At 38.0% G+C, this 16,254-nt stretch overlaps 1 protein-coding gene across 7 annotated transcripts in view; it reads right to left on the bottom strand.

Moving 5' to 3' along the window:
• The window catches only part of PDE4D (phosphodiesterase 4D), a 1,605,399-nt gene that overhangs the window by 1,318,464 nt on the left and 270,681 nt on the right, over positions 1–16,254 (bottom strand). Inside the window, exon 1 of one of the 7 annotated variants that reach the window (XM_015459067.3) lies at positions 8,585–8,794. The exons of the other annotated variants lie outside the window; for them this stretch is intronic. The gene's annotated coding sequence lies outside the window, so the exon portion shown is untranslated. Of the gene's footprint in view, positions 1–8,584; positions 8,795–16,254 lie in introns of those variants that run through there. 7 annotated transcript variants of the gene reach the window in all.

Raw genomic sequence — 16,254 nt, 5'->3', positions numbered from 1 at the left:
ACGGTGTCTCAGAGTCAGTGCTCTGAACCACGATCACACACTGCATCCTTCTACAGACGTGGAAAGGCTATAGATGTTTCTCAAACACTTGTGCGCCAAATTGTGTAAAAGAGGTTATTTCACAAAGGTCCAGGAAGCATGACTGTTACCGAGTATTTCCACAGCAGTCAGCATGGTACAGACTATTCACAACACATGAAGAAGCCTTAAACTCAGCCCGTGGAAGAGAAGAGGTAAAGTGAAACCTCTATGAAACTAATGTATTTTCCAGCTTTAAGAAATTTTAAAGAGCACCTCTGCAGACAGTGAGGAATAACAAATAATTTTTTTAAAGGTCTTCAGAGACTGAAAAGAAGAAATATAAAAATTTAATGAAAACAGTGAACATGTGCAAATGCAGCAGCAGCCATACCACTAACAGAAAACATTACTGAAAACTGGAGGAGAGGATATTGAATAATTCCAATTATTCCAAAACACTTGGAGAAGAAGAGGATTGCTGAAACTCAACTAAAAGCTCAGAACCCATATAAATACCGCAAAGGAAAATCTCATGGGAGTAAGATTATCAAGAAACATGTAAACTCTTACATATAAGATATATAGTCTACAAGAACACCAGAAAGAAGCCATGGCTAAACACACACACACACACACCCATTTCAAGAGAAAGTCACAACTGTCACTCATTATGACACATATTCATTAAATCTACTATGTGGTGTAGTGCTAGGCATTTGAAGACCTATATGCCCTTTTCATGTTAAAACTTTAATGGTTATTATTTTTCTTAAAACTGGTTCAGGTTCCAAGGGCCACTGAACAGACCGTTCTTAAAACAGCAGTCCCATTATTTAAAATTTTACGGAACAATGACATTTTTACATTAGAAATAATTTCAGATCAATATGGGAGTGCCAGCATTTTATTTTGCAAACTCAGAGCCATTACAAAATAATTGCCACTTACTATAATGTTTCTTTTTTTTTACAAAGGGATATTTTAATAATATAAAATAGGAAAGTCAGGCTCTCAGATGAAAATGCAATTTTTCAAGAAAAAAACTACTGCGGTTTTCAAATGCTTTTTCTGGTTCATTCTCTCTTCTACTTTTTGGTATTCCAATTATGCCTATGTTGCTGTATTTGATGGTGTCTCACATTTCTTTGAGATTCTGTTTCTCTTCATTATTTTTCTGTTATCTAGATTATATAATCTTTATCATTGTATCTTTACTAATTCTTTCTTCTGACAGGTCAGATCCTCTGTTGAAATCCTCTAGTAAAATTTTCATTTAGGTTATTTCAACTTTCAACTCCAGAATTTTTATTTGGTTCTTTTAAAAATAATTTCTGTATTTTTATTGACATTTCCTATTTGATGGAATACTGTCATCGTACCTTCCTTTACTTTTTAAGTTATGATATTCTTTAATTCTTTTTTATTAAAGCAAAGTTCCTGTATGATATTATATAATTTATAGGTGTACAATATAGTGACTCAGAAGTTTTAAAGGTTATACTCCATTTATAGTTATTATAAAATATTGACATATCCCCCTTACTGTAAAATATATCCTACTAGTTTATTATATAGAGCTCCCCAGGTGTTGCAGTGGTAAAAAATCCACCTACTAATGCAGGAGACACAAGAGTTATAGGTTCAGTCTTTGCATTGGGAAGATCCCTTGGAGTAGGGAATGGCAACCCACTCTAGTATTCTTGCCTGGAAAATTCCATGGACAGAGGAGCCTGGCAGGCTAAAGTCTATGGGGTCACAACGAGTTGGACATGACTGAGCAACAGTTTATTATACACCTAATAATACATACCTCTTAATCTCTTACTCCTATCATGCCCTGCCACCACTGGTAACCATTAGTTTGTTTTCTTTATCTGTGTCTGCTGCTTTTTTGTTATATTCATTAGTTTGTTGTATTTCTTAGATTCTACATATAAGGGATATTATACAGTATTTGTCTTTGACCTATTTCACTTAGCATAACACTCTCAAAGACCATCCATTTTGCTGTAAATGGCAAAATTTCATTTTCAGGGTTGAGTAGTATTCTACTGTATATCTGTGTGTGTGTGTGTGTACACTACATCTTCTTCATCCATTCATTCATTGATGGACACATAGGTTGCTTCCATATCTTGGCAACTGCAAACAGTATGGCTACTAAATATTAACATTGAGGCACATGTATCTTTTCAAATTAGTGTTTTTTTCTATCCTTTAATTCTTTAAACATATTTATAATAGTTGTTTGAAATTTTATCTGAGAATTCTGACATCTTGGTCCTCTCATATGCAATTTGTCTGGCCTCCTTTTTTATCCCATGTATGAATGACACTCTGCTGTGTTTTTTTGCATGCCTTATATTTTTTTGTTGTTGAAAAATGGACATTTTAGACAATAAACTTCAGCAACTCTGAATACTGATTCCTACACCATGGGGTTGTCATTGTTTTGCTTAATTGTTTAGTGATTTGACTGGCGTATTTCAGGGAAGTCTATTTCTCCTGTAGTTTGCAACCACTGATGTCATTCTTCACAGGGCACAGGCTTGGGCATGCCCACAGTCACCCCATGATGACAGTGATTTTAGCATGGCTCTCACAGACTGCCAATTTCCTAGATCTCAGTTAAGCTGGGTGCCTCTGTTAGTAAAATACAAGGCTATTAGCATCTGTTAATTGCTGGCTGATTTCTCTGTTGTTTTCAACAATTCCCTGAGGGATAAATTGCTCCACAGTTTAATCCAATTCAAGTAGGGGCCCTTCTGGTAGTTTGGGGGCTTGCTGGAACTGTAGGACTGTTGTTAGCTATCTCTTTCTCTGGTTCTATCTGGTCAACTTCTAGCTGGCCAATAATTTATCTTTTTGTTACCAAGGAGCTGCTGCTGCTGCTGCTAAGTTGCTTCAGTTTGTGTCCGACTTTGTGCGACCCCATAGACTGCAGCCCACCAGGCTCTGCCGTCCCTGGGATTCTCCAGGCAAGAACACTGGAGTGGGTTGCCATTTCCTTCTCCAGTGCATGAAAGTGAAAAGTGAAAGTGAAGTCGCTCAGTCGTGTCCGACTCTTTGCGACCCCATGGACTTCAGCCTACCAGGCTCCTCCATCCATGGGATTCTCCAGCCAAGAGTACTGGAGTGGGGTGCCATTGCCTTCTCCAACCAAGGAGCTAGCGGCCTCTTAATTGTTCACTCCCCCAAATCTTCATTTTTCTCAACGCCAGTCTAAGACTTGAATATTTTCACATTCTAATCCAAATAGGGTCAGTTCCTTTGGGGAGAACTATGGAGTTGTCTGTCTTATAACCTGCTGTCCTCCTGGGAAAATTCTCTGCAGCACTGCTGTAAATCTGGGGAAGGATTAGTGGCCTGCTTCTCTCAGAGTAGCCCCTGCTTGTAAAGCAGGTGCAACTAGGGAGAGCAGCCTCTAGTCTTCTAGACTTACTTCTGGTGAGGAACCTCTGTCCTGTGAGCAAGTTGGGATAAGGCTGCCTGAAGCCCATTATCCTTGGTCTACCCTGCCTAGGATCAAGCTTTTGCCCTATAAGCTGCAAATGGGAGCTCTAGACTTTTAAGTCTTCTTGCCTGGAACAGAGTTCTACAACATAGAACTAAGGAGAAGGATTAGAAATGCTAGTGGCCTGCCCCTCCTCAGAAGATATTGTAACCCTAGACTAGACGTTTGGGAGAGAGGAATTTTCACATTTTTTACTACACCACCTGGAGTGTAGGTTCTATTATGATGAGCTGCCTGGGGATAGAGAGAGGGAGAGTGGGTCATGGCTTAAATGCTGTAAACTCTAGCTCTTTTAACCTCAAATTAGTAGATTTTCTTTAAATTTCCAGTGACTTAAATGGTTACGCCCTTAGGACAATTTCCAGAGACTTAAATGGTTAGGTTTTTAAAATAATTTTCACTCGTTATGATTATTTCAATGAGGAGCCAGTCCACAGGGCTACTCATGCTGCCATTTCAAAAGTAGATCATTAGTCTTTTTTCCTCATTGTGCTACAGACTGGTGAAAATTTTATAATAGCTCTCTATCAGTCTATAGACTAGCATTTATGGACCGAAGCCTAACAAGTTCCATTACATTTTCCAAAGAAAAGCAGCTCCTTAAAGAAAGCTCTAAACTAGCATCTCACATTTCAGTGTGCATGACAACCATCAGGAGAGATTTTTTTAAAGTTCAGATACCATTTCCAACTCAAAATTTTTTATTTATGATGTTGGGGGTAAAACCAAAGAAACTGCACTTTTAAAGAGTATCCTGGTAATGTTTCTAAAAATTTAATTTACAAATGAATCATCTGACCACCTGGGATATTTGTTAATGAGATTTTTATTTTGGAATACTTTCAAATTTACAGAACCTTGATTTTGCAAGGTACTATGGTTATGTAAGATGTTAATATTAGGGGAAGCTGGATAAAGGGTATATGAGAATCTTCTGCGCTATCTTCGCAACTATTCTATAAACTAATATCAATATAATGTTATTAACTAAACTGCAGCTTTTCCTAGGATTACATTAATTTCTCTACTAATATCCTTTTTCTATGTCATGATACCACATTGCCTTCAGTCTGGAATCTTCACAAAATGAAGTTTCTGCATTTATTTAAAGATATTTTCTACAATATTATTAGTTACAAGTATATTGAAACTTCCCAGAGTTTTCTGAATCAGAGAGCATTTCCCCCACCACGAACCTTTGGTTAATTATACATATACATTCTTTTTCTTTATCTATTATCTGTTGCTGGACACTTAGGTTGGCAATAGTATTTAAATAATGATGTTATGAACACTGGGGTGCATGTAATTTTTAACTAGTGGTTTCATTTTTTTTTCAGATATATACCCAGGAGTGGAATTGCTGGGTCATGCTGTGCTATGCTGTGCTTAGTTATCAGTCGTGTCCAAGTCTTTGTGACCCCATGGACTGTAGCCCGCCAGGATCCTCTGTCCATGGGGATTCTCCAGGCAAGAATACTGGAGTGTTGCCATGCCCTCCTCCAGGGATCTTCCCAACTCAGGTATCGAACCCAAGTCTCCCACATTGCAGGCAGATTCTTTACCGTTTGAGTCACCAGGGAAGCCCTGCTTCCCAGGAGTGGGTAGCCTGTCCCTTCTTCAGGGGAACTTCCTGACCCAGGAATTGAACTGGGGTCTCCTGCATTGCAAGCGGATTCTTTACCAGCTGAGCTACCAGGGAAGCCCTGCTGGGTCGTATGGTAGTTCTATTTTTAGTTTTTTTGAGAAACTTCCATACTGTTTTCTACAGTGGCTACTCCAATTTGCATTACCACCATCAGCAGTACAACAGTATTTTTTCCACATCTTTGCATTAACCTTCAGTTTTAAATATTTTCTACTTTTTTATGTTTTCACATTGACTCTTGTTGTTTAGAAGTGCATTCATTAATTTTGAAATCTATCTGGGTTTTTTTGTTGTTGTTGTCTTTTTGCATAAATTCTTAGTTTCCTGGTAGTCAGATACTGCCTATTCCCCAATTCTCTCTATTCTCTGCTTCCGGAATGCCTATAAAACACTGTATTTTCTCTTTCTCTCCAACATGTCTCAACTTTTCTCTCATATTTTCTTTTTCTCTTTAGTGCATTCTGATTGATTTTTTTAACATCACATTAAAGTTGATTAATTCTCTCTTCAGTTATGTCTAGTTAGTTGTTTAATCCATTTGATAATTCTTTATTTCAAGTGCTATGTTTTTATTTTTAGAACGTCTACTTTTTGAAGACCTAACTTTTCTTATTCATAATTTGTTTTCATTGCTTAGTCACTTTAAATATTCTTATTTTATACTATCCTATTAGATATTTCCATCATTTAAAGGTGTTAGGTTTTAAGCCTGCTCATTGTTACATTTTATAACTCCTACTCATGGGGGCCTTTTTTCTTATGTTTTATAATTTTAGGTTATAATTTAATTTTTAGAAGGAATTTATCTGTAGGAAACCTACAAAGAAAGGTTGGATTTATGGTAATCTTCCTAAGAAACTTGCAAATGATTTTTCCAGATGTTTGAGAGTTATCAGTGGCCTGGCATCTTTTGAGCTAATTTCTCAAGTTGTGTTTCTTTTCTGTATTGTACAAGGAGTACATATTCAAATCCCAAATCTAAAAGAGGCACACATCCACACATCTTCTTTTCTAAGACACACCTTTCTTGTTTGTTCTGTGCTAATGGTGGATTTTCTTCTAGAGTCTCCCACTCAAAATCATAACTTTGTCTTGAAGATCTCTGTTTCAACACACATAGTCTCAATTTTTCATCTCACATTTCTACATCGTTGTTAAAACCAAAGCCCTTGCTTTAAGGAGACAAATTACATCCTCCCAAGACTGACCACAGCATCATTCCCATTTTTATCCCTGAGATTTTCAACTCCATCTATACGTCTGACTCACAGTGATACCTTTACTTCCTTTCAAGATCAGATATACAAGAAAGAGGATGTTTATTTAATCTAGTATTTCTAAGTGTTTGCACAAGCCACACTACTAAACTTATCAGCCAGGTTTCTAGACCTGAAAGTAAAAAATAACTTCTTTTCTCTAGTGAGAATTAATACTATCACAGTTGGCAAGCTGAGTCATTATAAATTACCAGTTGTGAAACTTCAACATTCTTGGGTTTCCCTTGTGGCTCAGCTGATAAGGAATCTGCCTGCAATGTGAGAGACCGGGGTTTGATCCGTGGGTTGGGCAGATCCCCTGGAAAAGGGAAAGCTACCCACTCCAGTATTCTGGCCTGGAGAATTCTGTTGACTGTATAGTCCATGGGGTCGCAAAGAATCAGACACTTGAGCAATTTTCACTTCCACTTTAAGCTCAAAAGTGTTTTATCCATACTTATTTTGTACTCTCAGACCCAGTTTCAGGAAACCATATCAAAAAATATATAATTAAGGTCCATACATAGCCCAGAATTCCAATTCAAAAACTTTACACTGTACATCACATGGATCCCAGTAAGTCCTTCAATTTTTCTGGACTTTCTCAGAAGTTCTTCTAATCACATTTTCCTAGAATATCTAAGCACAGATCACTTTTCATTTAAGTTTTCTCTGCTCACTATCAACAAATTTCAACAACTTTTCTTCCTTCTTTTCATTCATTAGATACAGCTTTCCTAAGTGCCTGCTATATTCCAGACACTGGGGATGTGGTCCAAAACAAATCTAACCCCTGGTCACAGAGTTTAAATCTTAGTGCAGAGGAAGGAAGACAAATATAAACAAATTAATATGTTAACTAAATATATTAAATAATAAATATATTTTAGGTTGAAATAAAATATAAATTAATAACTATATTTTAGTTTAAAGAATATGAAATGGCCAAATTTAGTTTGAAGCATATGAAATGGCCAGATTCTTGACCCACAAAAAAGGCAATTTCATACCATTTAACTTAATGGAATGTGACAGGTGATGGTAAGTGCTACGAAGAAGAAGGCAGGGAGGGCAAGTAGACAGAGAGTGATGGGGTGGGTGTGACTGTGCTATTTTAGATACCATGGCTACAAAAGCCTCTCTCAGAATGTGCTGTTTGAACAGAGATGGAGATGAATGAAGAAGTGAGTGATGTGGATGGAGGTCTGGAGGAAGAATACTCCAATGACAGGATGTGCATGTGAAAAGGTTCTTAGAAGGGAATGTGGATGGCATATTCAAGGAACAGTGAGGAAAGGAGAGGGACCCAAGTAGAATAAACAGGGTGAGATGAGACTAGAGAAGGGGCCAGGGCAGACACTATAATGCAACATCAGCCACAGTAAAAAAAACTGCCTATCTCAGTGCTAGTGAGATGTGAAGCCCTTAGAAAGTTTGGAAAGCAGAGTGGCAAAACCTGACTTGTATTTTCAGTGGCGTGCCAGGGCAGAACGAGCACAGGGAACTTAGTGAAGAGACTACTGCACTAGCCCAGGTGCTGCTGCTGTTGCTGCTGCTAAGTCGCTTCAGTCGTGTCCGACTCTGTGCGACCCCATAGACGGCAGCCCACCAGGCTCCCCCGTCCCTGGGATTCTTCAGGCAAGAACACTGGAGTGGGTTGCCATTTCTTTCTCCAATGCATGAGAGTGAAAAGTGAAAGTGAAGTCGCTCAGTCATGTCCTAGCGACCTCGTGGACTGCAGCCTACAAGGCTCCTCTGTCCATGGGATTTTCCAGGCAAGAGCACTGGAGTGGGCTGCCATAGGCGCTAGACCGTTGCAACTAAGACTTGAGTGGTAGCAAAGGAAACAGGAGAGGCTGCACACTCACAATTGTTTCATGACTCTTCTAATCTTTCTTTTTTAAAACAATTGGTCTCACCAATGTTTTATTACAGCAAGTATATTGTCAAGCTTTCCTATCCTGAGTTTGGTGATCCTGGTGGCAAAATCATCTTGCCTACCTTCTAATTCTGATAAGAAACTTCTAGATCATTCTGAATTCAGCACCCCTGAAACCTAGATTTGCATGAAGCATAGTCTAACACATATAAATCACCATTCTACATAATGCATCTCTAATCACTCTCAAGACAATGGCACCATACCTGATTGAGGAGGAGCTGGCATTCACTCTGCAAGGAGCACCACCAGAAAATGAACATGTGTCTCTTCCCAGCGACTGTAACTGACGAGAGGATTCAGCCTGAGCCACAGCAGGAGATTCATTCATGGCCCACATTGACGCAAGGTCACTCCTCTGAGTAAGAAGACTTCCTGACTGTATCCCTGCAGCTGGGCCCCTTCCTCTGAAGTCTCTATGCTTTACAACTCCCTGAAAAGGAAGTTGTCTTAAGGGGGTTGTAGCCCTTTAGGGAGAAGCTGACCACACAGCTTCATGGCATGTTAATGCAACTTCTGCAACTTCTGGCCCCACTTCCCCCTCATACCCACAGAGGGCTCCATGTAGTCCACTCAACATTGAGGGAGAGTAATAAGTAATTATCTGAGCAAGATCAATACCAGGTCGTCATGGCAGGATAGAAACCCAGTTTCTGTCTCTCAGTGTTATGTATCACTCAAGAGTAAAGTATAATAATGTTTATAAAATCCAGTTGGTCCAAGAGAACATGTCAAAATCATTGATCCACAAATCTTAAGTTTAAAAAAAAAATCCTAAAATACAGTTTGCATGCAACATCCAAAGAGCCTGCCAAGGAGAGGATCTGACATTAAAATATCACTAATGTTACTGCTCAGCCCTAAGACTCACACACTGAAGATTTAACAGCACAGAGCCTATGTAGGGTCATAAGTAATAGTATTAAAATGAATATTCAAAACTTATTTTCTGAAAAGGCATTTTGCAAAGACACAATTGGACATACTTTTGTTTAAAGAAATCTTCATTTGCACAATGAAAAAGAACAAGAAAGCAGAAATCAAAATGTATTCATCACCCTGGTTTTTCCTCTACTTGTAAATCAAACAGACACTACACCAGTTAGTATTTGAACAAAGTTAAGGTAGATCTGAAGTGATGATATTTAAGACTACCAAGGCTGAAAATTACAGCCTGAATTCAATCTGCTATCAAAAGCACTTGAGATGTCAGATAATGTAAAAGAAATTTGATGTAATGATTAAAAATTCCACTAAAAGGCCTTTCCTTGAATTTTGCTGCTGAAAATCCTCTTCTGTTAAAATTTCAAGGTTTCTTACAATGTTTCTACATTTACTCTCTGACCCAAGTAACTGAAAATCTTCCCTTTCTGTAGACATTGATTTTATCATAAGACACATTGATTCTGCAGAAAATTGGAGTCCACTTTAAGAGTTTTTCACAGCATGGATAATTTTTCCATTAAATTTTTTTGTTCACTTTTCCTAATACTATGAAAATAATATAACAATACTAAGGAAAATTTTTAGTTTGAAAGCTGATCCCAGATAAAAGCATGCTCTTCTGATGAATCTGTATCAGGCCCCCAGTCCCTGAGCAGTAAAGATAAGCATCTTTAGAGGCAGGCTAGGAGTGTCACCAAACAGGCAATAGTCTGGGTCTGGCTTGGGTCAAAGAAGCAAAATTTGTACAGAAGAGACCCTGTGTTCCTGGACCTCCTCAGTCTAGCAACTGATTATTTTCAAAATTTGAGATTAGGTGAATAACAAGGCTAGAAATGCAAATCAAAACTACAGTGAGCTATCACCTCACACCAGTCAAAATGGCTGTCATCAAAAAATCCACAAACAATAAATGCTTGAGAGGGTGTAGAGGGAAGGGAACCCTCCTACACTGTTGATGGGAATATAAATTGGTACAGCCACTATGACTTCCCAGGTGGCGCTAGTGGTAAGAACCCGCCTGCCAATGCAGGAGACATAAGAAACACGGGTTCTATCTCTGGGTCAGGAAGATCCCCTGGAGGAGGGCATGGCAATCCAGTATTCTTGCCTGGAGAATCCCACCGACAGAGGAACTTAGTGGGCTACAGTCCATAGAGTCACAAAGAGTCAGACGTGACTGAAGAGACTTAAGCTCACACTCACACACAGCCACTATGAACACTATGGAGGTTCCATAAAAAACTAAAAATAGAGCTACCATATGACCCTGCAGTCCCACTCTTGGGCATGTATCTGGAGAAAAACATGCACCAAAAGGATACATGCATCCTAATGTTCATCACAACACTGTTCACAAGAGCCAAGACACGGAAACAACCAAAGGAGTGGATAAGGAAAATGTGGTATACACAGTTGAATATTACTCAGCCATTAGAAAGAATGAAATAATGCCATTTGCAGCAACATGGATGGGCCAGAGATTGTATACTAAGTGAGGTAAGTCAGACAGAGAAAGAGAAATATCCTGTGACACCACTTACACGCAGAATCTAAAAAGGAATGATAAAAGTGAATTTATTTACAAAACAGAAACAGACTCACAGACTTAGAAAATGAACTTATGGTTGCTGGGGGGAAAATGAACTTATCGGGGAAAGGGAGTTAGGGAGTGTGGGATGGACAGGTACACATGGCTATATTTAAAATGGATAACCAGCAATGTATAGCACAGGAAACTCTGTTCAATGTTATGCGGCAGCCTGGATGGGAGGGGAATTTGGGGAAGAATGGATATATGTATATGTATGGCTGAGTCCCTTTGCTGTGCACCTGAAATTATCACAAAATTGTTAATTGGCTATATTCTAATATAAAATAAAAAGTTTTTAAGAAGTGTATGGGGGAATGGAGAATATGGCATGAACATAATTTTTAAACAAAGAAAGATACATTTTTCATTTATAAATACCTTTTTTAAAAAAAAAAAAATCCCAGTCTAATTTGAAAAACTGATACTCCTAAATCCACAGCTTACTTTTTCAATATTTTTTTGGTCAACCATAAGCTACAGATCCATTTCAGTTTGTTTAGTTAGATTCTTTCTAATGATATTTCAAAATAGCTGAAGTTCTACTAAAAAAGGAGAGCCTTTGAATCCCTTGGACTGCAAGGAGATCCAACCTGTCCATTCTGAAGGAGATCAGCCCTGGGATCTCTTTGGAAGGAATGATGCTAAAGCTGAAACTCCAGTACTTTGGCCACCTCATGCGAAGAGCTGACTCATTGGAAAAGACTCTGATGCTGGGAGGGATTGGGGGCAGGAGGAGAAGGGGACGACAGAGGATGAGATGGCTGGATGGCATCACTGACTCGATGGACGTGAGTCTGGGTGAACTGCAGGAGTTGGTGATGGACAGGGAGGCCTGGCGTGCTGCGATTCATGGGGTCTCAAAGAGTCGGACATGACCGAGCGACTAAACTGAACTGAACTGAGTCACTGGGTTTTAGAGACAGTTGAAAGACTTGTGAAAGTGTGGTGGTAGTAATGGCAGGGTTCTGGACTGACAATGAGACATGTAGAAATGCAGGATTGTACAGCTTTCAGTCTCAGTTTTAAGATTTGATTCCTAAAGAAGAAGTGGAAAATTCGAGCAGTATCTAAGAGGGCAGGAATCAACTGAAAGAAAAGTAATATACCCAGGACTGTACCAAATCCTTCTGGCTGGCCCCTTTTCCTCCTCATGGATCCTCTTTATCAATAAATTTTAAAAAGTGTTTATACCAGTCCTGGGCTCTATTTTCCATTCCATGCCACATTTTAGGGGAAAAGCTAAAAGTATATAGGTGAACTAGAGCAAGATTTTGACTCCTACCATTTGGAACTTGACTAGAGTGATGAACAGACTAGACTGAGTTTTGGAGACAGTACAGTACTGGTGAGTTAAGCCAATGCTTTGAAAGGCCAGTAATCACTGGACTACAAACAAACAGCTCACCAGTAAATGGGTTCACCAGCAACTAAAGGCCAAAGGACAGTAGTGCTGAAAGCCAATTTATTGAAACTAATCAAATGGCAATACTTAGCCAGAAAGCACCCACGATTCTGCTGATAACATCTGCTCTCCAGGTTTCAACCATTTAATTTTTAATCTAGGCTCCTAGAGCACAGGCTCTTCGCACCTTGCCCCAGAGATTCTGAGTAAATGCATTTTATTTTTAGATGTTTCCTCTCTTGACACAGGATTCCACAGATATGAAAAAACAAGTGATCCCCCAGGCATGCCAGGGGTTGTTGCTGTCTCCTCTCTTACTCTGTGGTCTCCTGGAAACATTTAAAATAACCGTTAGCTGAGAAATGTTTTCCTGCAGAACAAGACACTTTTCCCTTGGCCCTAAAATGGGTATGCACTAAAAGGATTGAGTCTGCTTTGGAATATTAGGTTTGCCCTTTTTGATAAATTGAACGTGCTTCAGAGTTAAGAGGCTGTCTTAATTTTACAGTAAAGAACTCTCCTATGAGAACATAAGAAAAATCTTAGGTGGCATTTTTATTGAAAACATTATTATTCCCATTCTAGCAAAAGAATTTATTGTGAGGAGAAAAGTCATACCATCTTAATTAATGTTATTCACTTTTCTTTACAGAGGCTTATCTCTAACATGCTCAGAATTAGTGCTGAAGTCAAGGGTATTAAATCAAAAGGAGCCAAATGTCTTGATGGTATCCAAAATAACAATTCAGAATGCATTTGTCAATATTTCACAAACTATATGTCCCAGATTAATCTGTAATAATGGGACAGAGTAAAACAGAACCTGACTCAATGATAAATCACTCTGGGAACTATGTGGTGTGATAAACTGCTAATTCAACAAAGCCATCAACATATTACACCTTTAGAATCTTTCACGCTTCTGACAAGAAGTCTCAATCAACCTTGATTCTTGGAAGAGTATATCTTTGATACAGCTCTTCTTTCTACAGTCCTAAAATTGTATTTTAGCCAGAGTTGATAAACAAAAGGCAACATAATCTTGTCAAAGTAAAGACTGGTGTTTCTCAAAGGAAAGCATTGCTATGTGGGAGACTAAATATGATGCCCCTGTTCTTAGTCTAAGATCACTTGAAAACTGGAGTCCAAGCTTCAACCAGAAGTGTCAGTATTACACTGAGAGGCAAGAAAATATTTCTCTTCATTAAATCATTAAGCTTCTGAGGCCATTCATACTCATTCATACATGTTAATATCCTCATTCCCCCAGAGAACTCAAATGGGAATAATTCTGTGGATATTCAGTCAAAAATGTTATCCTGTCCAGCTCCTATCTTTAAACAGGTGAAGCATTATTGATTTCATTTTACAGATAAAGGAAGTGATTCCCAGAGCATCTCTGCTGCCAGAATTTACCTGTCTTTCCAACTAAATCAAATATACTAGTAACTAGTAACAATATACAGGGTTTCCCTTGTGTCCTTTAATGTAATCTTGCAGCACAAATCGATTAGAGCTTCAAAATCATCTAGGAAAGCCAAGTGCAAAGTTAAGTAGACTCCTTACAGTGCAAGAAGCAGGAAGTATTAGTAGTTGTTAATAAAAACAGACCATGTCATCATGATGCTTAGACATAATCTGATTCAGCCAGTAATGAGATATGCAGTTTGAAAAATCATTTAATTTTGTGTCTAAGGCTCCTAGCCTGTGAAATGGGAATATTAATGGTATCTACATCATAGAGTCACTGAAGGAATTAAATGAGAAAACATACATTAAGCATTTAATGTAGTGCCTGTCATATAGTAAACGCTCAATTAGTACAGCTATTAATATATGAGTGTTGATTAATGAGCATTGTTTTATGCATGAAAAATCTACTGAAAAGTAACAGCATGGCCCCAATACTTTCCAAAAGGGGAGGACTGCTACCTGACTTTAAATTTTGCTTCCTTGGGACAGTGTCATATTCCTTTCTATAAGTTCAGTGATCACCCTTCACATCAGACCATATCAACTATATCAGGTGAGATTAGAAAGAGCACCTTTATTTCAGCTTTACCAACAGTAACTCATTGGAACAACTCAGTATCCACAAGGAGTCTCTCTTTTGTATGCCATGATAACTATTCATGACTAATTTTCTATTTCCTAAAAAACATTCCTGTATCTCAAGATATTGGTCTTTGCAGTCAATGAGAAGTAGGTTCCAGTCCTGACTCTATTGCTTACTAGCTGTGTGACCTAGGCAACTCACTTCTCTCTGAGCCTCAATTTCTTCATTTGTAAGTGAACATAATTATAACATAGAAGGCTCTTATATGTATTAAGCAATTTAAATTCACAGTTACTTTCTCTTTATCAAATTCTCAAGAATAAACTTGCTTTTGGCTTTGATTTACTCTTGGGTCTGAAAAGTAGCCTGTATTAGACAATGTATCTTCCAATCCCAATCTAACCTCAGCAAGTGATTCCTCAAACATTGCTTCTATACATATTTTTACATTTCTCTAAATTGATGATGTCATTTTGAATTATAATCTTGATGTTTAACGAGCTCATCATCTGTCTAGACACATAGATTGTCAAAGAAAAAGTTCATGGTTTCAGTATTACATTTGGAATCTCAGAATTTAATTCTAGTGGATAAACATCAGAGCACTTCATCTATGCATCTTTACCAAGCATAACTTACATGGAATCTCTAGGAAATTAATGTCACCAAATTGTCACTCCAATTAGCAAAAAGGAATACTCTCTATTCTAAACTGCTGCCAAAACTGACACTACATGTAGATTTCCAAAATCACATAATCAACACAATCAAGGATATTATCTCAAATTCACCATCAACTAGCCCATTACTTTTATAGTTTAAATATCTTTAACATGGACTCATCAGAAATTCAAAAAACATCTTTTTTTAAAGTGTTTTAAAACGACCTATTTAAAGATTAAAGGACAGACAAAAAATCTGAGTCTAATTTATTTCACAAATGCTTATAGTTTCATTTAAAATATGAAATCAGTAACCCTAAACACATGTGTCCCCAACTACTCAGAAATGTGCTCACAACTTGAATCTCATGAATGTTTTAGAATAAAAGCTAGGCAAATAACTATATTTACTAGAAACATATTACATGAAAAACTTTCTAGTCAACACATTGAAAAATATAAAAGAAATATAACTGGCTCTCCCCTCAAGGAAATAATAATACACACTCATAACCAAGAGGACTGATGTGCTGTGCTTAGTTGCTCAGTCATGTCCAACTCTTTGCAACCCTATGGACTGTAGCCCGCCAGGCTCCTCTGGCTATGGGGATTCTCCAGGCAAGAATACTGGAGGGGGTTGCCATGCCCTCCTCCAGGGATCTTCCCAACCAGGGATCGAACCCAGGTCTCCCGCATTACAGGTGAATTCTTTACTGTCTGAGCTACCAGGGAGGCCTGATCAGCACATTTTGTAAATGTGAGCTGACACAGGTGTATGAAGAAGTAGTGCCCACACTGACAGGGAAAGGAGTGGGCTTGGGAAAAACATGCATTGGGGTGGAAACAAAAAAAGTTGAATTTTAAATTACTTAACAATACTACAGAGTCTAAAATTCACACAGAAAAGATGGCCAAGGAGAAACTGAATTTAATCCTATGTACAACTAAGGAGGCACTGTACAATCTTAAAAGGAAAAACAGTGATAAAAATAGTATTGAGGCAAGACTATCCTCAAATCATTTCCACCTTTTCTTAGAAGTTCTGCACAAAACCTTTACTTTTAAGGAGGGTTTTTTTTTCTTTGTTACAGGACAATTTTCATGGCTTTAGCAATTCCCAAACTAATTCTGAGTTTTTTAAGACAAAAAATTACTATTTATTTTAAAACTATGACCTGCATGCCTCGATACAGGTTTTAAAGTTTCTGTCTTGTTATAAA

Source organism: Bos taurus, chromosome 20 (genome assembly GCF_002263795.3).
Source record: "Bos taurus isolate L1 Dominette 01449 registration number 42190680 breed Hereford chromosome 20, ARS-UCD2.0, whole genome shotgun sequence".
Classification (NCBI taxonomy): Eukaryota; Metazoa; Chordata; class Mammalia; order Artiodactyla; family Bovidae; genus Bos; species Bos taurus.
Note: the sequence above shows the minus strand (reverse complement) of the source record. Positions and strands in the feature narration are given on the sequence as shown.